This window comes from Lithobates pipiens, unplaced genomic scaffold (genome assembly GCF_037356315.1).
Source record: "Lithobates pipiens isolate NorthernLeopardFrog02 unplaced genomic scaffold, aLitPip1_a1.2 Scaffold_11, whole genome shotgun sequence".
Classification (NCBI taxonomy): Eukaryota; Metazoa; Chordata; class Amphibia; order Anura; family Ranidae; genus Lithobates; species Lithobates pipiens.
The window spans coordinates 16,639,043-16,660,212 of NW_027507696.1; the positions used below are offsets into that span (position 1 = coordinate 16,639,043).

General features: G+C 46.6%; 1 protein-coding gene across 1 annotated transcript in view; it reads right to left on the reverse strand.

Moving 5' to 3' along the window:
- Positions 1-2,728, reverse strand: part of LOC143960347 (uncharacterized) — a 309,948-nt gene extending 307,220 nt beyond the window's left edge. The window contains exon 1 of the mRNA XM_077468843.1: positions 2,616-2,728. The gene's annotated coding sequence lies outside the window, so the exon portion shown is untranslated. The remainder of the gene's footprint in view (positions 1-2,615) is intronic.
- Positions 2,729-21,170: the final 18,442 nt, after the last annotated feature.

Below are 21,170 nucleotides of genomic sequence, written 5' to 3' on the forward strand. Positions count from 1 at the left end.
CATCAGTGCAGCCTGATTTATGCCCATCCATCTGGAGCCTCATTGGGGACAGGGAGAGGGGCGGGACGGGCGCCAAAAGATTACATACAGGTAAAAATCCTGTTTTCTCGGTGGCCTCTTTAATGCAAAGTCCCGCCTCCTATGATGGACAGAACAGACGTCCAATGGCAGCGGAGGAGACGGGACTTCCTATTACAGAGGCTGCCATACACACAGGAAATTCTCCTGTGTGTACGGCACTTCCCGTCCCCGCCAGCATGTATATCTTTTGTGGCCCTGAGAGCTCGTTGGGGGCCACAAAACATATATATGTCCAAATAACCAGGCGGGCTGTTCAAAACCGAAACGCAGGCCGCGATTTGGCCCGCGTGCCAGACTTTGGACATGCCTGTGGCCTAGGCTATAAGAAGATTGTCAAGAGCCTGAAACTGAGCTGCAGCATGGTGGCCAAGACCATACTGTGGACAGGTTCCACTCAGAACAAGCCTAGCCATGGTCGATCAAAGTAGTTGAGTGCACATGCTCAGCGTCCAGGGGTTGTGTTTGGGAAATAGATGTATGAGGGCTGCCAGCATTGCTGCAGAGGTTGAAGGGGGTGGGGGGGGGTCAACCTGTCAGTGCTCAGACCATACATTGCACACTGCATCAAATTGGTCTGCATTGTCATCCCAGAAGGAAGCCCCTTCTAAAGATGATGCACAAGAAAGCCAGCAAACAGTTTTCTGAAGTCAAGCAGACTAAGGACATGGATTACTGGAACCATGTCCTGTGGTCTGATGAGACCAAGATAAACGTATTTGTTTCAGATGGTTTTAAGTGTGTGTCACAGTAAGCAGGTGAGGAGTACAAATTCAAGTGTGTCTTGCCTACAGTCAAGCGTGGTGGTGGGAGTGTCATGGTCTGGGGCTACATGAGTGCTGCCAGCGCTGGGGGGCTACAGTTCATTAAGGGAAACATGAATGTCAGCATGTACTGTGACATACTGAAGCAGAGAATGATCCTCTCCTTTCGGAGACTGGGCCACAGGACAGTATTCCAACATGTTAACGACCCCAAACACACCTCCATGATGACCACTGTCTTGCTAAAGAATCTGGGGGTAAAGGTGATGGACTGGTCAAGCATGTCTCCAGACCTATACCCTATTGAGCATCTGTGGGGCATCCTCAAATGGAAGGTGGAGGAGCACAAGGTCTCTAATATCCACCAGCTCCGTGATGTCATCATGGAGGAGTGGAAAAGACTCCAGTTGCAACCTGTGAAGCTCTGGTGAACTCCATGCCCAAGAGGGTTAAGGCAGTGTTGGAAAATAATGGTGACCACAAAATATTTACACTTTGGGCCCAATTTGGACATTTTCACTTAGGGGCTTATTCACTTTTGTTGCCAGCGGCTTAGAATTAATGGCTGTGTGTTGAGTTATTTTGAGGGGAAAGCAAATTTGCACTGTTATACAAGCTGTACACACTACTTTACATTGTAGAAAAGTGTACTTTCTTCGGTGATGTCACATGAAATGATATAATAAAATATTTACAAAAATGTGAGGGGTGTACTCACTTTTGTGAGATACTGTAAGGCACCAACTGAGTTAATTACCACCTTAATTGGCCATAGAACCTGTGTAATTAATATGTGTTGGGTTTTAAAGAGATGAGGTAGCAACCCTAGCTGAACAGGACGCATGTGAATTTTGTGACACCCATCTTCAGATCCCTAATGGCTCTATGGTTGGCCAGTTGTAAATAGGATTGTGTCTGTTTACATCAGGCTACCTCTGATCTGTCACTTTTGTGTCTGTAAAAACAAAAAATTAAGCAGTCCTTTTGCTTTTATTTTTTACAGACCTGGACAGACTCAGACATGAGTCCCTATACATCAGCCTGCCCATAGAGCTGCATGGAGCTTCCAACAGGTCCACCTGAAAAATTGACAGACGACCTGCTCGAAAAGTCCATTTGAAAGAGACCTCAGGCAAAATATTTATTGAAAATAATGCACCACAGTGGCCCAAAAAATGGAAATCATCATTTTTGCCAATACAATACACCACAACACTGCTAAATTTGTGGGCAATTATGTATCAATGACCTGGTCATGAAGCGGATAATGTAAAACCTAACTTTCCTTTCTACACTGCTTCAGGTTCCTATGATCTTTATTAAGTTAGACTTGTAATACCTGACAGATGCAGTCTGAGTGTTTCTAGAAACCACCAACATCTGAATAAAAATGCAGTAAAGCAAATAATGATAGAAAAGGGGAAAAACAGACAATTAAATATAACTGGGAACATAAAGAGCACTACACTGTGTCACAGAACGGAAACATTATAATACGTGAGCTTGCACCCTAAATACATTATCTGATTGATTTGTACACATCTTTTAAAAAAATGTTACTAAGAACTTAAATTAAATAATTACATTTTAAAACAACAGTACACACATTTGTGGATAGTATGGGTGCTAAGACATCATTTACCACAACTCTAACATCTTTGGTTGTAACAAACAAAAAACTCTGCCGGTATACGGATGCCATTAATCAGCTAAATATAATATAAAGACCTATTTCAAGGTAATAAAAAGTATAAAAAACATAGATATACTTACATAAGTTATCTCATGACAGCATTGCGTGCCTCTAGTACTCTATATAAATTGTAGCCCAGATGTGTTACATTTTGAAATTAGATTTCTGTCCTGTGAACCATACATGCCCTGACATGTTATAGCTGAGAGCAGTTAGCCTGCCTCCCTTTTGACATCGCACATTTACTGTCAGTTGCTGTTCCTTTTCTATGGGATATGCACAAAGCTACATACACCATTAAAATCGTTAAAATCCCTTTAGTGCATGTGTGCACACACAAGCTTTGTTGTACAATACGAAGTGCATCTCAATGTGTGCTAAAACAATCGCCAATGTGCGTCAATGCATGTCAATGTGCTCTTTCGTGCATTCCGATTTACTTTACTGTACACATGTACCTATAAAAAGTAGAGGCATGAATACAGCCAAAGATGTTCACAGAATTCTCCAAGATGCCAGATACTGTCCTCCAAATATACAGTATCTCACAAAAGTGAGTACACCCCTCCCAGCTTTGTAAATATTTTATTATATCTTTTCATGTGACAACACTGAAGAAATTACACTTTGCTACAATGTAAAGTAGTGAGTGTACAGCTTGTATAACAGTGTAAACTTGCTGTGCCCTCAAAATAACTCAACATACAGCCATTAATATCTAAACCGCTGACAACAAAAGTGAGTAGACCCCTAAGGGAAAATGTCCAAATTGGGCCCAATTAGCCATTTTCCTTCCCCGGTGTCTTGTGACTCGTTAGCGTTATAAGGTCTCAGATGTGAATGGGGAGCAGGTGTGTTAAATTTGGTTTTATTGCTCTCACTCTCTCATACTGGTCACTGGAAGTTCAACATTGAACCTCAAGGTAAGAGAACTCACTGAGGATCTGAAAAAAAGATTTGTTACTCCACATAAAGATGGCCTAGGCCAGTGATGGTGAACCTTGGCACCCCAGATGTTTTGGAACTACATTACCCATGATACACGACTACACTGCAGAGTGTATGAGCATCATGGGAAATGTAGTTCCAAAACATCTGGGGTGCCAAGGTTTGCCATCACTGGCCTAGGCTATAAGAAGATTGCTAAGACCCTGAAACTGAGCTGCAGCATGGTGGCCAAGACCATACAGCAATTTAACAGGATGGGTTCCACTCAGGACAGGTTTTTAAGAATTTTAAACACTTTTTTTATTTTTTGGTGGCAACTCCACTTTAAGGACATGGATTACTGGAACTATGTCCTGTGGTCTGTTGAGACCAAGATAAACTGGTCACTGGAAGTTCAACATGGCACCTCATGGCAAAGAACTCTCTGGGGATCTAAAAAAAAAGAATTATTGCTCTACATAAAGATAGCCTAGACCAGGGATATGCAATTAGTGGACCTCCAGCTGTTGCAGAACTACAAGTCCCATGAGGCATAGCAAGACTCTGACACCCACAAGCATGACACCCAGAGGCAGAGGCATGATGGGACTTGTAGTTTTGCAACAGCTGGAGGTCCGCTAATTGCATATCCCTGGCCTAGACTATAAGAAGATTGTCAAGACCCTAAAACTGAGCTGCAGCACAGTGGCCAAGACCATACAGCAGTTTAACAGGACAGGTTCCACTCAGAACAGGCCTCGCCATGGTCGACCAAAGAAGTTGAGTACACATGCTCAGCATAGGGTGCCCACATGTCCCGGATTGCCCGGGATTGTCCCTGATTTTAAATTTTTGTCCTGTGTCCCGGGCACCTTCATTCCGGAACAATACAGTGTCCCGGAATGAAAAAAAACAGTGACCACCAGATCAGTCCGCTCCGCGACTTTGCCTGTCTGCCGCCGCGGCACCGCCACAGTCACACTCACTTCACTCACTTGCATCTCATGGTCACAGCACAGGAGGATGACTCGTCATAGGCTGGCAGTCTGGTTGCTAGGCTAGGGGCCGCCCCGCGTCTAGCAACCAGTGACGTCAGCTGAGGCCTGAGGGGCGGACTGACAGGAACTGGTCTGGCACTGGCAGTCAGTGTGGGCAGTGCACCCCCCCGCAGGCCACCCACACAGTACGTACGTACCCCAGCCAGAGTGACGCCACTGACGACACAGGGACAGAGCGCCACACTTAAATTTGTCTCCTGAGCAGCCAGCCAGCTTGAGTCTCCTTGTCTCAGATTCCTCCTCCAGAGTCCAGGCTCCTTCCGCCCACGAGGTCCCCAAGTTTGCCTGCAGTGATTTAACAGAGATTGACAAACGTCCAGGTTAGTGTACTATTCTGCTGCTGTCCCCCTCCCCCTCCATTCTGCTGCTGACTGTCCCCCCCCATTCTTTCTGCTGCTGTCCCCTCCGTTCTTCCTCTGTGTCCCCCTCTGTTCTTCCTCCGTGTCCCCCTCTGTTCTTCCTCCGTGTCCTCCTCCGTTCTTTCTCCGTGTCCCCCTCCGTTCTTTCTCCGTGTCCCCCTCTGTTCTTCCTCCGTGCCCCCCTCCGTTCTGCTGCTGTCCCCCTCTGTTCTTCCTCCGTGTCCCCCTCCATTATTCCTCCGTGTCCCCCTCCGTTCTTCCTCCGCGTCCCCCTCTGTTCTGCTGCTGTCCCCCTCCGTTCTTCCTCCGCGTCCCCCTCTGTTCTGCTGCTGTCCCCCTCCATTCTTCCTCCGTGTCCCCCTCTGTTCTTCCTCCATGTCCCCCTCTGTTCTGCTGTCCCCCTCTGTTCTTCCTCCGTGTCCCCCTCCGTTCTGCTGCTGTCCCCCTCTGTTCTGCTGTACCCCTCTGTTCCCCCTACGTTCTGCTGCTGTCCTCCTCTATTCTGCTGTCCCCCTCTGTTCTGCTGCTGTCCCCCTCCAGTTTTTCTCCGTGTCCCCCTCTGTTTTTCTGTCCCCCTCTGTTCTTCCTCCATGTCCCCCTCTGTTTTGCTGTCCCCCTCTGTTCTTCTTCCGTGTCCCCCTCCGTTCTGCTGTCCCCCTCCATTCTTTCTCTGTGTTCCCCACTTCCCCTCTGTTCTGCTACTGTCCCCCTTCGTTCTTCCTCCGTGTTTCCCTCTGTTCTTCCTCTGTGTCCCCCTCTGTTCTTCCTCCGTGTTCCCCTCTGTTCTTCCTCCGTGTCCCCCTCTGTTCTTCCTGCGTGTCCCCCTCTGTTCTTCCTCCATTCTGCTGCTGTCCCCCTCCGTTCTTCCTCCGTGTCCCCCTCCGTTCTTCCTCCGTGTCCCCCTCTGTTCTTCCTCCGTGTCCCCCTCCGTTCTTCCTCCGCGTCCCCTCTGTTCTGCTGCTGTGCCCCTCCGTTCTTCCTCTGCGTCCCCCTCTGTTCTGCTGCTGTCCCCCTCTGTTCTTCCTCTGTGTTCCCCTCTGTTCTTCCTCCGTGTTCCCCTCTGTTCTTCCTGCATGTCCCCCTCTGTTCTTCCTCCGTGTCCCCCTCTGTTCTTCCTCCGTGTTCCCCTCTGTTCTTCCTCCGTGTCCCCCTCTGTTCTTCCTCCGTGTCCCCCTCTGTTCTTCCTCCGTGTCCCCCTCTGTTCTTCCTCCGTGTCCCCCTCTGTTCTTCCTCCGTGTCCCCCTCTGTTCTTCCTCCATGCACCCCTCCGTTATGCTGCTGTCCCCTCCATTCTTCCTCCGTGTCCCCCTCTGTTCTTCCTCCGTGTCCCCCTCCGTTCTTCCTCCGCATCCCCCTCTATTCTGCTGCTGTCCCCCTCCGTTCTTCCTCCGCGTCCCCCTCTGTTCTGCTGCTGTCCCCCTCTGTTCTTCCTCCGTGTCCCCCTCTGTTCTTCCTCCGTGTCCCCCTCTGTTCTTCCTCCGTGTCCCACTCCGTTCTGCTGCTGTCCCCCTCCGTTCTGCTGTTGTCCCCCTCTGTTCCCCCTCCGTTCTGCTGCTGTCCTCCTCTGTTCTGCTGTCCCCCTCTGTTCCCCCTCTGTTCTGCTGCTGTCCCCCTCCAGTTTTTCTCCGTGTCCCCCTCTGTTTTGCTGTCCCCCTCTGTTCTTCCTCTGTGTCCCCCTCTGTTTTGCTGTCCCCCTCTGTTCTTCTTTCGTGTCCCCCTCCGTTCTGCTGTCCCCCTCCATTCTTTCTCTGTGTTCCCAACTTCCCCTCTGTTCTGCTGCTGTCCCCCTCCGTTCTTCCTCCATGTCCCCCTCTGTTCTGCTGCTGTCCCCCTCCGTTCTTCCTCCGTGTCCTCCTCCGTTCTTCCTCCATGTCCCCCTCTGTTCTTCCTCCGTGTCCCCCTCTGTTCTGCTGTCCCCCTCCGTTCTTCCTCCATGTCCCCCTCCATTCTGCTGTCCTCCTCCATTCTTCCTCCGTGTCCCCCTCCGTTCTTCCTCCGTGTCCCCCTCTGTTCTTTCTCCGTGTCCCCCTCTGTTCTGTTGTCCACCTCCGTTCTTCCTCCATGTCCCCCTCCATTCTGCTGTCCTCCTCCATTCTTCCTCCGTGTCCCCCTCTGTTCTTCCTCCGTGTTCCACTCCGTTCTTCCTCCATGTCCCCCTCCATTCTGCTGTCCTCCTCCATTCTTCCTCCGTGTCCCCCTCTGTTCTTCCTCCGTGTTTCCCTCCGTTCTTCCTCCATGTCCCCCTCTGTTCTTCCTCCATGTCCCCCTCTACACATTGCATACCACATGTCTAAACTGGTTACCACTGTTTGCTTTTTTTCCCCAAAAACTGGCAATAAAAAGTATCAAAAACCATTGGGTGCAGGGGGGAGGGGGGGGGGCTGTCCCTGAATGGCCATTTGGAAATGTGGTCACCCTAGCTCAGCATCATATCCAGAGGTTGTCTTTGAGAAATAGACTTACACAGTATATATGGCACTAATTTATTTTATATAAATTTTGCGATGGTTTGTTTGTGGCAACTAAACTGATCTTCAGCACTGATATAAATAGTCCATAGAATATACAGTCTCTCAGAATTTGCAGTATATGTTACTAGAAGATGGCTTCTGTTACCAGAGTTAATGTCCCTTTTAGGCAGAGGATGTTCTTGCAGCCTGCACTGGCTCCACATTTTTGCACCCCTAGAGTACATATTCACTCTTCGGCCACTTTATTAGGTACACCTTCCTAGTACTGGGTTGGACTTTAGAACTGCTATAATTCTTTGATTCCTCTGAGATTTTGGTCCATATTGCCATGATAGCATAGCGCAGTTGTTGCAGATTTGTCGGCTGCACATCCATGATGCGAATTTCCCAATCCACCACATCCCAAAGGTGCTCTATTGGATTGAGATCTGGTGACTGTGGAGGCTATTGAAGTATAGTGATCTAATTTTCATGTTCAAGAAACCAGTTTGAGATGATTTGAACTTTGTGACCTGGTGCATTCTCCTGTTAGCAGTAGCCATCAGAAGGTGGGTACACTGTACTCATAAAGGGATGGACATGGTCTGCAACAATCCTTAGGTAGGCCATTTAAACAGCATGTAGGCATTTAAACTATACTCGATTGGTACAAAGGGGCCCAAAACATGCCAAGAAAATACCCCCCACACCATTACACCACCACCAGCCTGAACTGTTGATACAAGGCAGAATGGATTCATGCTTTTATGTTGTTTACGCAAAATTATGACCCTACCATCTGAATGTCACAGCTAAAATTGAGACTCCTCAGACCATGCAACGTTTTTCCGATCTTCTATTGTTCAATTTTGGTGAGCCTGTGTGAATTGTAGCCTCAATTTCCTGTTCTTAGCTGACAAGAGTGGCACCCGGCGTGGTCTTCTGCTACTGTAGCCCATCTGCTTCAAGGTTCAATGTGTTGTGTGTTCAGAGATGGTATTTTGCATACCTTGGTTGTAACGAGTGGTTATTTGAGTTGCTGTTGCCTTTCTAGCATCTCAAACCAGTCTGCCCATTCTCTTCTGACCTCTGACATCAACAAAGCATTTTTTTCATACCATTCTCTGTAAACCCTAGAGATGGTTATGCGTGAAAATCCAAGTAGATCAGCAGTTTTTTTAAATACTCAGACCAGCCTGTCTGGCACCAACAACCATGCCACATTCAACATCACTTAAATCCCCCTTTTTCCCCATTCTGATGCTCGGTTTGAACTTCAGGGGGTCGTCTTCACCAAATCTAGATGCCTAAATGCATTGAGTTGCTGCCATGTGATTGGATGATTAGCAATTTGTGTTACCAAGCAATTCAACAGGTGTACTGGTGAGTGACTGGTGAGTGTATATAGACAAGTAGAAGCCTTCTCTGAGTTATCCCTCCTCTCCAGGAACCTGACCCTGAGCTAATCACTATCCCTCACAAATTCCTCCCCCCCTACCATTCACTCACCAGAAGTACAGCAAAATGACATGACCCCTATTTATTTTCCCTCAGCCAAGATGGCTGCCAAAGGTCATCAGAGGTTATAGCACCAAATCAGACAGTTGCTCCCTCTGAGACACCAATAGAGTGTATTAGGGGACAATTTTCCCTACAAACTCCACTCCATCTGTATGATAGCACAGTGCCACGTACTGGATGGAGGAAAACCTGCAACTGCCTACAAGCTTGCTTCTAATAATGTGGCCTCACCACAGTGCCCTGACTGAGACATACTAGCACCAGATATGAGGCAGATGACCCCGAAGCTTTGGGTGAAAGTCCAGAATACTCTAGCTAAAGGTAAGTATGAAAAAAATAAAAAAATAAATGGGGTAGGGGGATTCCAGGGGGACAAGAGAAGTTGTTGGGGAAAGCTAAAATTTTAAGTGTTGGGGAAAGCTAAAATTTAGGCTAAAGTGTTGGTCTTCAAACAAGTTTAGTATGAGATGCTTACCCAATATGTGTACTGTATGCCAGAGATTAGGAATACTTTGGTATTTTTTTACAGAGGTTTTTAGAATTCCCACACCAAAAACTACTGACATGCTAACATGATTTGGTCATATGCAGGGATGTACAAATCTGACATATACAGATGTGCTCTATCTGGGCAAAACACCTTGGCTAAAATTACCATTTGAGTCATATAAAAACAAAATGCGCAAATGATGAAATTGCTGCATGGCCACATTTCCAGCTGCAAAGGTGCCTGTACAACTTTATTATTGACATATAAATACTTATATCCTATGAGAAATAATAGGCAAGAATGTGAATAAACTCACAAGTGTGGCACTAACCCCCCGAAGGAGCTGCTGGTTTGATTGGGCTTACCGTTACCTTCTTTTCCTCAATTCACGTCTATGGGTGTCCCGTGGTAGATGGCCCAGTAACTTGAGAGATTGACGATAGCTCCGCATAAAGGGATTTTATTTGCAAAAACGTAAACAATGAACAATCTCTTAAATCTGGATCAGAGGGTCAGGAAGGAGTCAATAATGAAGAACTTGCTTACTTTGACTGAATCCAGAGAATAGCCATTCACAACTGGATGTTCACTCAAGTTGGATAATCCCTCTCTCACAAGGTTTAGCAGCCAACAAGGTTTAACTTCAGGAACAAATCTCTGCCACAGAAGTTGTTGTAGAACATACAAGAATAAGTCTCTGCCACAGACTCTGTTGTAGAACACGTAGGAAACTAGGACTTGTAGAACACTTGTAGGATACCTGGATCTTTCAGCCAGCTTGGCGATATCCACAAGACCGGATTCATTTTGGTACTTCAGCCCTTCCAGGCTCTTGCTAAGAAACCAACCCGTAAGTGGTCTTCTTCTGAAGAGTCCTCCCCTGGAATGCTATGAAGCTAATGGGCCTCTCCCAAACCGGAGACGACACCAAAACACCTCAGAATCCTCCTTTAGTTTCCTTGCCTCGCGCTAGCCAGCCTTGAGACAACAAGTTGGGTGGATCTGCACCCCAGGCCATAGCCTTCCTCGGGGCTGGTCAGGAGGACCAGGACCATGAGATCAGCACATCCTTCTGGACCGGAACCCCGGACCACGTGACATCCACATCTTAAATACCCTCTCCCAGAAAGCACAGCAAGAGCGCCACTCCCACTGGGCAGGCTCCAAGAGAGAGTAATCTTAAAGCACCCAACCAGACTGTAGTTCCATGCCTGCCAGAAGAGACAATGCCCCCTGTGGCCAGGCTGAGCATTCCACAGTCCAGTCAGACTGATGCTGAGGTCCAAATTTAGACAATTTCACCCAAACCAAATGGCAGTTCAGGTGTAACCTTAAATTTATAAAAACATAGCGCGTGCTCTTCAGGAGACGGCACTACACAAGCAATCATTCAAACGTATTCGTTTTGAGTGAAGTTTGCCTTTAAAATAAAAGTCCTACATGAACGTTAAAAAAAAGGAAACATTACAGAATTTAGATAGTTAATTATTATAAGCTTATTAAAGATTAAATCCTTCAGGCTGCAAATAGCATGTATTATATAATATAATACAAAAAGAGAACAATATAACGCATAGCACACTTTAAAGGGTAGATGTAATAATGTTTAATGATGAATGAAGCTTCATGAAAACTTTACTGCTTATCTGTGTTATTTCATTTCCTGTGAGCTTTAAAGATTACTAAGGTCTCTATGTAATACATAAATGACTTAAACTGTTGTATGAGGGCTGTTATTGTGAACACCAATATTATACCCCTTTGTTCTTCTTAATTATCTTTTATTCTGAGCAGCCCCCATGTTTGCTGTACATCTGCTCTTACATTAAACCATGTCGGCATTTCTTAGACTCCCTTATATTCCATTCTTTTTATTTTTCCTCGGGCCATTCTTGGTTGGTGCCCTGTACAGAAATAAACAATCCTGTCATCTTGTAAAGGGAGGACTGACCCTATTTTTGTGGTATAAACAATTGCATTCTATACTGTAACTTTATTTTTTTATCTGCTTTTAAAATATCCTTTAAAACAGTGCTCCCCAACATTTTTGGCACCGGGAGCCGGCATTGTGGATGAGAATTGTGCCAAGGCGGGGGGGGGGGGGGGGGGAGGGGGTCTGGGTGACGATGCGGTTTTTCGTGGCCAATTTATCAGGAAATGGCTGGTGTTAGCACTTCAATCATCACAACACCATGGTTAATATGGTGTCAGGATGATTGAAGTGCATTATTTTTATTATTATATTGTAATATAAATTTAAATAGTTCATGCAGATTGCCACAGTCACATGCCACAAGATGCAGATTGCCACATGCCACCAGATGCAGATTGCCACAGTCACTTGCCACATGCCACCAGATGCAGATTGCCACAGTCACTTGCCACATGCCACCAGATGCAGATTGCACATGCCACCAGATGCAGTCTCTTAAATGCAAATTGTCACTAAGCACAGAGGGAGTGGAGTGGAGGGTTCCGCGTGAGAGTGGACAGCAGTGATGCGGGGCGGGCGGTGAGAGATGATGTAATCTCTCTGCTCCCCCACTTCACCTCCAACAGTGTAGCGGCTGGCCTGAAGTGCGGTGATGGCGGTGATCTCTCTGCTCGCCCACCGCCACACCTCAGATACAGACTTCATGTCCTGGCTGTAAACAGGCTGCGGTCCAGTAGTGGGCCCTGGCCCGGGGGTTGGAGACCCCTGCTTTAAAACACTAAAAGAGGGGATTGAAAAGTGAGATTGTTACATGAACCAACAGAAATTGTGAGCTGATGCATCAATCTTGTAATATTTAGGGCAGGGGTAGGCAACCTTTTAGTGGTTGATATCTACCTGGACAACATGGAGGAGATAAAAGATCCCGGGGGGGCATCTATCAAGCTCCTAACAAAAAGATGGCATGAAGAACACATAGGGCAGGCATGTCCAAAGTCCGGCCCGCGGGCCAATTGCGGCCCGCGGCCCGGTTTTGAACGGCCCGCCTGGTTATTTGGACATACATATCTTTTGTGGCCCCCGACGATCTCCCAGCGCCGGGGCCACAAAAGATATATATGCTTCGGAAGGTACAGGGAGGACAGGACCGAGCACCGTACACAGGAGAATTTCCTGTTTACGGGCGGCCTCTGTAATAGGAAGTCCTTCTCCTGCACTGTCATTGGACGACTGTTCTGTCCATCAAAGGAGGCGGGACTTTCTATTAAAGAAGCCGCCGTGTAAACAGGAGATTCTCCTTTGGCACTCGTCAGTGCATTCCTGGCAATGGTGCTATGTTCCTGTCAATGGTGCTGTGTTCCTGGCAATGGTGCTGCGTTCCTGGCAATGGTGCTGCATTCCTGGCAATGGTGCTGCGTTCCTGGCAATGGTGCTGCGTTCCTGGCAATGGTGCTGCGTTCCTGGCAATAGTGAGTCATTCCTGGCAATGGTGCTGCATTCCTGGCAATGGTGCTGCATTCCTGGCAATGGTGAGGCATTTGGGGAGGCATTCCTGGCAATGGTGCTGCGTCCCAGGCAATGGTGCTGCGTCCCTGGCAATGGTGCTGCGTCCCTGGCAATGGTGCTGCGTCCCTGGCAATGGTGCTGCATTCCTGGCAATGGTGAGGCATTTGGGGAGGCATTCCTGGCAATGGTGAGGCATTTGGGGAGGCATTCCTGGCAATGGTGCTGCGTCCCAGGCAATGGTGCTGCGTCCCTGGCAATGGTGCTGCGTCCCTGGCAATGGTGCTGCGTCCCTGGCAATGGTGGGGGAATTCCTGGCTATGGTGGGGGCATTCCTGGCTATGGTGGGGGCATTCCTTGCTATGGTGGGGGCATTCCTTGCTATGGTGGGGGCATTCCTTGCTATGGTGGGGGCATTCCTTGCTATGGGGGGGCATTCCTGGCTATGGGGGGGGCATTCCTGGCTATGGGGGGGCATTCCTGGCTATGGTGGGGGCATTCCTGGCTATGGTGAGTGCATTCCTGGCTGTGGTGGGTGTGTTCCTGGCAAAGGTGGGTCTGCAGATGTGCACTGATTAGGCTGCATTGGTGGGCACTGACCATTATTTTGCTTCACAGTTCTTTATTTAAACATTTTTTTTTTCCTGAAACTTCCCTCTTAAAGTGAAGGTGCGTGTTATACGCCAATTAATACAGTATGTACAAATACGCCCAAGCTCATTTCTTCCCACACACAGCCACAAAGGCAAGAGAATTCCTGTTGGGCAGTGTATTAGAGCCCGAACGAACACACTTAGACCGAATTTTAACGATTCAAAGAATGTCAGGCAAAATGGTCGGCCCTCGCGCATGTTCACTTCATCAAATCCGGCCCTCTTTGAAAAAAGTTTGGACACCCCTGACATAGGGGGTTATTTACAAAAGGTAAATCCACTTTGCACTGGAAGTGCACTTGGTAGTGCACTCGCTCTAAATCTAAGGGGTAGATCTGAAATGAGTGGAAGCTCTGCTGATTTTATCATCCAATCATGTGCAAGCTAAAATGCTGTCTTTTATTTTCCTTATCCCCCTTGGATCTACAACGAGTTTACTTTCAAGTGCACTTGCAGTGCAAAGTGGATTTGCTTTTAGTAAATAACCCCTATAGTCTATCACAGGAGTGTCCTACTCCACACCACCCACTACAGTAGTGTCATCTGCCCCCCCTGTACATTACCATTACCACTACAGTAGTGTCCTCTTCCCCCCTTCATATTACCATTACCACCAAAGTAGTGTCCATTGCCCCCCTCCACATCACCCACTACAGTAGTGTCCTCTTCCACACTGTACATTACCATTACCACCACAGTAGTGTCCTCTGCCCCCATTCACATCACCCACTACAGTAGTGTCCTCTGCCCCCTCCAGATTACCCCCCCCCCCACACACAGTTGTTTCCTCTGTGCCCCTTATCATCACCCAATACAGTAGTGTCCTCTGCCCCCACCACATTACCCCCCCCCCCCCCACAGTGGTGTCCTCTGCCCCCCTTCACATCATCTGCTACAATAGTGTCCTCTGTGCCCTCTGCCCATTTACATTACCCCACACAGTAGTATCTTCTGCCCTCATTCACATAGCCCCCCTTATAGTAGTGTTCCCTGCCCCCCCCCCCGCTCGCCCCATAGCAGTGTCCTCTGCCCCTTTCACATCACCCTCCCATTGTAGTGTTCTCTGCTTTCCATAGCAATGTCCTCTGCCCCTCCTCCCACAGAAGTGTTCTGTACAACCCCAATGTGTCCTCTGTCCTTTCACATTACCCCCCACCATAGTGTCCTCTGCCCCTTCACATCACCCCCCACTGTAGTGTCCCCTGCCCCTCTGCCCGCTCCATAGCAGTGTCATTTGCCCCCATCACATCACCCCCACAGTAGTGTCCCCTGCCCCTCTTCTGCCCATAGCAGTGTCCTCTGCCTACTTCATGTCACCTCTCCAACACTGTAGTGTCCACTGCTCCCCTTTCACCACAATAGTGTAGTGACCTCTGCTCTTTTTTACAATTTTATTTTTTACAATTCATTTTTTTTATTATCTTTTACAATTTATATATTTTTTGTTATTATTATTTTTTTTACAATACTTTCTTTTTTTTTGGGGGGGGGGGGGGAGTGGACAGTGTCAGTGTTTTTTTTTTATTTGTATTTTTTATTATTTTTACAATTTAACCTAATTATTATTTATTAAATCTTTTTTTATTTTTTATTTATCAGCCCTATTGGGGGGGGGGGGGGGGGGGGTTGGTAAGATATCAGGGGTCTAAACAGACCCCTGACATCTCCCCTTTGAGACAAGGAAATGGACTAAGAACAGAGATTCCCCAGTCCCTTTCTCAGCAGCTTCAGCTGTACTGAAGATGAATGGCCAGGAGATAGAGGCTCCTCTGCATTCATAAACTGAAGCATCGTAATCACAGTTAACGACGCTCAGTTATGAATGGACAGAGTCAGTGATGACTAAATGACAGATTTACCGGCCCCTTCCTCCGCTCTCAAACCTGACAGATCGGGGAGGGGGGGGGAACCAGAGGAGGACACTGGTAGCCAGAGGAACACACAGGGGATCATCCGGGGTGATTGGTGCAATGGCGGGGCAGTTAAATCACCAAACCCCCTCTATAGCCTTTTAATAAAGCAACTGACAGCCCTGGGAAGGGGAGGGGGAGAAGCAGCTGTCAGCTGCTTTATTAAAAGGCTATACAGGGGTATTGGTGTTTGTAACTGCCCCATCGCCGCACCGATCACCTGTGAGACTGCCCGGCCCCCCCTACTACACTGAGGATGCCTGGCCCAATACAACAGATATTGGATTAAGCATCAGAGCATTTGCACGAGTACCGATACTCGTGCAAATGTTTGGTATCGGTGCAACCCTAGCAATAATTGAAAGTGACCCATTGTCTATAGTGATACATTCCAATGTGCACTGGACAATGATTGTAAATATTTGAGTTGTTTGCCATGTATAAAACCTATTTTTATTTTCTTACACTCAGTTTTTATTCCTGTGTCTATTAACATTTATGCATTATTAAATGTTGATGTGTATTCCAATTCATTCTAATTCATATTCAGTTTTTGTCACGTAAGACCCAGTCTTCCTTTGTACAAATGCATATTTCAACAACATTCAGTTGTAGACCATAATAAGTGATAGTGTCTAAAATTTATCATATCCCACAACGTTGTTTAGCTTTTCCCCCACGGACCACATAAATTGGTGTCTGGCACACAACTGTATATAGTGCTTCCCGCAGTAATCTCAAACACTGTGGAGGTGAACTACTCAAGCTGATAGCCAACTCAAGTGGTACTCTAGAGGAAAATTTGACTTATTTTATACCATGATATTTCCTCAGTAGGCCAGTTCAAGCCATGAATACAAATGCGTGTTTCTCCCCACAGTCGTGGCTCATTGCAATCCGTACAGCCTACTGTAAATATGTCAGGTCTCTAGTCATCGTAGGCACCTTGGCCAGATCTTTTGTTATTCACTATTAAATGCTCTCAATATTTTATTGAAAGCTTGCAACAATTTCTGCCACTTGGTTATGCAACAACGCTTCACAAATTAGATATTGATGAGATCTCATTTGTGTCACTGTTATCTCAAAGTCAGTTAATGAGTCTCTAATATACAAAAACAAATTACCCAGCAGTAGGTGCAAACAAAGTTTCTACATTTTAATAGCAAACCACTAGAATGAGGAAATGACAATATTTCAAGTGATGCAGAAGAAAGCATCTTCATCACAAAAGGTCACCTTCTCACTGCTATGTGTCAGTAAAGGTAAGCTAATGATCAATTCTTTTTACAATGTTGTTCTCTTGGTGATAAGTACATGCAGCCAAACAGTGCATGGATTGATTTTGGACCACAAAGGATAATATAAAATCAAAGATGTGTGTAGGTATTTTATAGCTGAGGCAATCTGATGTGTTCATTATTTCCATCATGCTAGGGCTGTTCCTACTGTGTTCTCTCTACAGGGCAGCAGATACAAAATGCTTCCACTTTGCCCCACCACACTCTCTGCTGACCCATAATGTCACTTTCAGGAAAGCATGTGATTTCTTCATATCCCTTTCTTCCAAGAAAAGACCTTATGAGATACTGTATCTCTCATGCAGTGTGGGTGTAGGTGGGGAGCAGCATGGAGCGACATTAATAATTCACACAGTCAGGTGCAGGGAAGAACTTGTATTGAAATAGTACATCAACAGTTCACAACAAACCTGGTGGGAAGGTTGCACAACTGGGTGCAGTCACGGTTTCCAGTAATGTGAAGAAAACAGGTAATAACCAGACTGACAGCATCTATTATGAGAGCAGAATGTGGTCTGGCCTTCTTGTGCCCAAACGGGATTAAGTCCAAAGGAGATGCATCCCTACACTTTCTCTCTTAGTCAGGAACTCTACCTTACCAATAGTACTGTCCCTAACAGGCAAAGTACCTGTCCCTACTCTATCAACTTGCAAAAAGCACGCCAAGCCTGGAAGCCAGAGCCTTAAAAAGGCTTTGCCTGACCCAAGATGGCTGCTAGGTCACATGGGGTGACAGCGTCCAATAGGATAGTTTCCTCAGTGACCCAGGAAACCATAGAGAGCAACCCTGTTCCTCTTGACTTCCTCTCTGCTGAAAAGCACCACCTGCAGTGGAGAAAGTAGACTGCACCTGCCTAAATGCAGGTTGGGACATTGGCCAGCTGGGACTGGAATTCTGGCATTAGTCAGAAGGTCTGATATGTAGAGTGCTTCCTAAATATGAGTTTAGCATCCTCTAAGAGCCATATTTTTATTATGTATCACAGTTCTCTGTGGAATATACATGTAGCAATGTGGACTACAAATGCAAAGTACAGTGATCCTCCGTTATGTCCCTCTAGTGCCCAGCATTACTAACTGACATCATATTTGTGAGCCAAACTAAAGGGATTGTGGGGTAGTTTCGCAGAACGCCAATTGCTCCACATGACTATACACCTGGACTACATATCCCAGGGATCTTTGCTACCATCAGGGGGATAGCTGGGAGGAGCTTTTAAAAGAAGCCAGAGACCTTCCCCATGCTCTCTTCCTCCTGGGCCTGACGCATGACAGACCTCTCCGTGTATGAAGAGCGAGGCCATGGCCTACCACGCGGGGTACAACCTTCCAACCCAGATGAGAAGGGCCTAGCACTGCTTGCTTTTCATCAGACATCCATCCAGCACCATCTCGGTCATCCGAAAACCCATGCTTCGGGAGACCCCCACAGCGGATCCGCTGCACAAGCGACGCTCCATGAGTTGCTTTCCAGGAGGCATTGAATCGGCCTGGTCTCTGGTGAGAGGGCATTTGCCTGCCTTTGTAAACCCTCCTTATTATTTCACTGGGACACTGTGTACAGACAGCTTTACCTTGGGAATACTTTACTGCACCTACTTTTGAATACTGTACATAGACATATTTAGCTCCTTCCATTTCAAGACATCACATTGTTCTGTTACTGCACCTTATTGTATATAGTTAATGAGTTCCAACTGCCGATGAAGACCATCAGGCCTGCTACAGGGACATTGCTGTCATTAGCGCTTAAAGGGCCCTCATACCAATTCTATTAAGCCCGATTTCTCATTAGGATTAAAGGTTAATAGACCGGCCTGGGTTTCCCCTTTAGAAGTTTTGCCAGTATAAATACTTAACATTTTCTTATCCTTTCAGGTCAGGTTCAAGTAGTATTATTTTGTACATATTTGTATATGATATACTGTTATCTACAATTATCTTGACTTGTGTTATTTAGAGGTATTCCTCTGCTGAATTAGGACTGTTATCCAAAACTCAGTAGATCTATTGCCTCCTCTGTGTAACAATACCCTCTTTGCACCACTTTAAATTAATAAGTTGTTTATATTCTGTTAACGTTTACTGGAACAATTCAAACATGTCTGAACCCAGAGTGTCAGGTGGGTTGGAATGTTCACAAGGTCATGGCGGTGCAGATGAACAGTTAAATCCAAGCAGTCCCCAAGGGGGTCAAGCTACATACACATTGTAATTTACGCTTTCAGTAGTGCATAAAGTAGCAAAGTGTGGCAGTGCAGTGCCTTCTTGTACTTGTTCCAGGACAGAATTCAATGGTCAAGAGTCAGGAGAATTATGAAAATAAAAACAGGGGAGACATGTTTTAGGCCCTATTCACACCTGAGCGTTTTTGTAAAACGCTCTACTCTGAAGCTCTAAAACGCCCAACAAGCAAAATACCATTAATTTCAATGGCTCCTGTTCACATATGAGCGTTTTGTCGCCCCTAAAGCAAAACACCTGAAGCTCAAAAAAGTACAAGAGCTTCTTTTTGGCAGATTACAGGTGTTTTTGGCCCCATAGACTTCAATAAAAATGGATAACTTGAGCAGAAAAACGCTTGTAAAATGCTCAGATAGCAGCTCCCCATCTCTAATTTCCTCTCCCTCTCCTCCCCCTAGTGCTTTCTATTGGCTAAACTAAAAAGCCTGAAGCTGTAAAACGCTTGTAAGACACTTCTAAAATGTTTTAAAAAAGTATGTAAAAAGCGGAAAAAAAAGCTTAAAAAAGGCAGTATATCGATATGCTCTGGTGTGAATGAAACCTTATGCCCTGTACACACGGTCGGACATTCCGACGGCAAAATTTTTGCAGACGGATTTTGGCCCAAACTTGTCTTGTATACACACGGTCACACATAGTTGTTGTTAAATCAGATTTTTCAAAACAAGGTGACGTAAAACGTGTACGACGGGACTATAAAGAGGCTAGTAGCCAATAGCTTTCATCTCGTAATTCATTCTGAGCATGCGTGGCACTTTGTGCGTCAATAGCGTCTACCCACGATCGGCATTAAAATGATCGAATTTTGTTGTGGGAAAATTTTTGATCCAGATCTCAAACTTTGTGTGTTTGAAATTTCCGACAGAAAAAGTCAGATGGAGCCCACATACGGAATTTCTGACAACACAATCCGATTGCACATTTTCCTTCGGAAAGTCCGACTGTGTGTACAGGGCATTAGAGTTAGGACTTTAGGAACACTGCCGTTTCGGGTGCCACAAAAAGAAAACCCAGTTACTTAGTAGAGACCAACCTAGTTGTTAACAACCAAACCTCCTGCCACACCCCAACCTCCAACACCCAACCATTTGTAAACTGATGTTAAATGTACTGCAGTAGCAAAAAAAAAAAAAAAAAAAACATAAATGGCATTATAAGGAAAACTGTAATGAAATGTGAATTTTGTGCATATAACTCATGCATTCCTCTACTACATTAACAGATCGCGCGTAAACCTATAAAAAAAAAAACTGGCACTTTTTTGGTGAATAAGAGGTACCTACCAATGTCTACCTACCTGGACTGATTTTCTGTAGTTTGCCTCAGTCTTGACTACAGAGAATCAGTTCAGATATCATATGCAACCAGCTTTCATGATCTTCAGCTCTGCCTGCTCTCCTCCGCCTCCTGAGCTTCACTTTTCTATAGTTCATACTAGCATATTATAAGTCAAGATTAGACCAGAAACATAGACACCTTAAAGTGATTGTAAAGCTCCGAGTTTTTTTTTTTAAAATAACAAACATGTCATACTTACCTCCACTGTGCAGTTTGTTTGGCCCCGATCATCCTATTTTGGGGTCCCCCGATGGCACTGGTAGCTCCTCCCAGCATAGTATAACCCCCTAGGAGAAGCGCTGTCCCAGTGGGGTTACCTGGCGGGCTCACTCCCGAGTCTAGCATTCGGCGTCCATAGACACAGAATGTAGGACGCAGCACTGGGTGGGCGGGGCCGCATCATTGGATTTGATTGACAGCAGCGGGAGCCAATCTATTCAATCAAGAGCCGAGAACCCCGGGCAGAGGAAGAGTGCATCTTCACCGTGGGAAATCCCAGGGCTCAGGTAAGTAAAACAGGAGGGTGGTCACTGCCAGCTGTTTTTTCACCTTAAAGCGGGAGTCCACCGGGACTCCGCGTTTTTTTTTTTTTTTTAAAAGCCAGCAGCTACAAATACTGCGGCTGCTGACTTTTAAATAGTGACACTTACCTGTCCAGCGCGCCCGCGATGTCGGCACCCGAAGCCGATCGCTCGCTCGTGCCGCCACCATCTTGGGTATGGGAATCAGGAAATGGAGCCTTTCGGCTTCATTTCCCGGTTCCCTACTGCGCATGCGCGAGCCGCGCGGCGCAATCCGGATGGTTCCCGCTGCCTCTGGGAGCTGTGTGTTTCCCAGCAGGCAGCGGGGCACTTGCTGAAGGGGGCGGGCGCTTGCGGAAAGGGGCGTAACGTACGCCCCTTTCCGCAGAGAGCTAGCCCGGAAGTGGGTGCAGTTACCTGGATTATC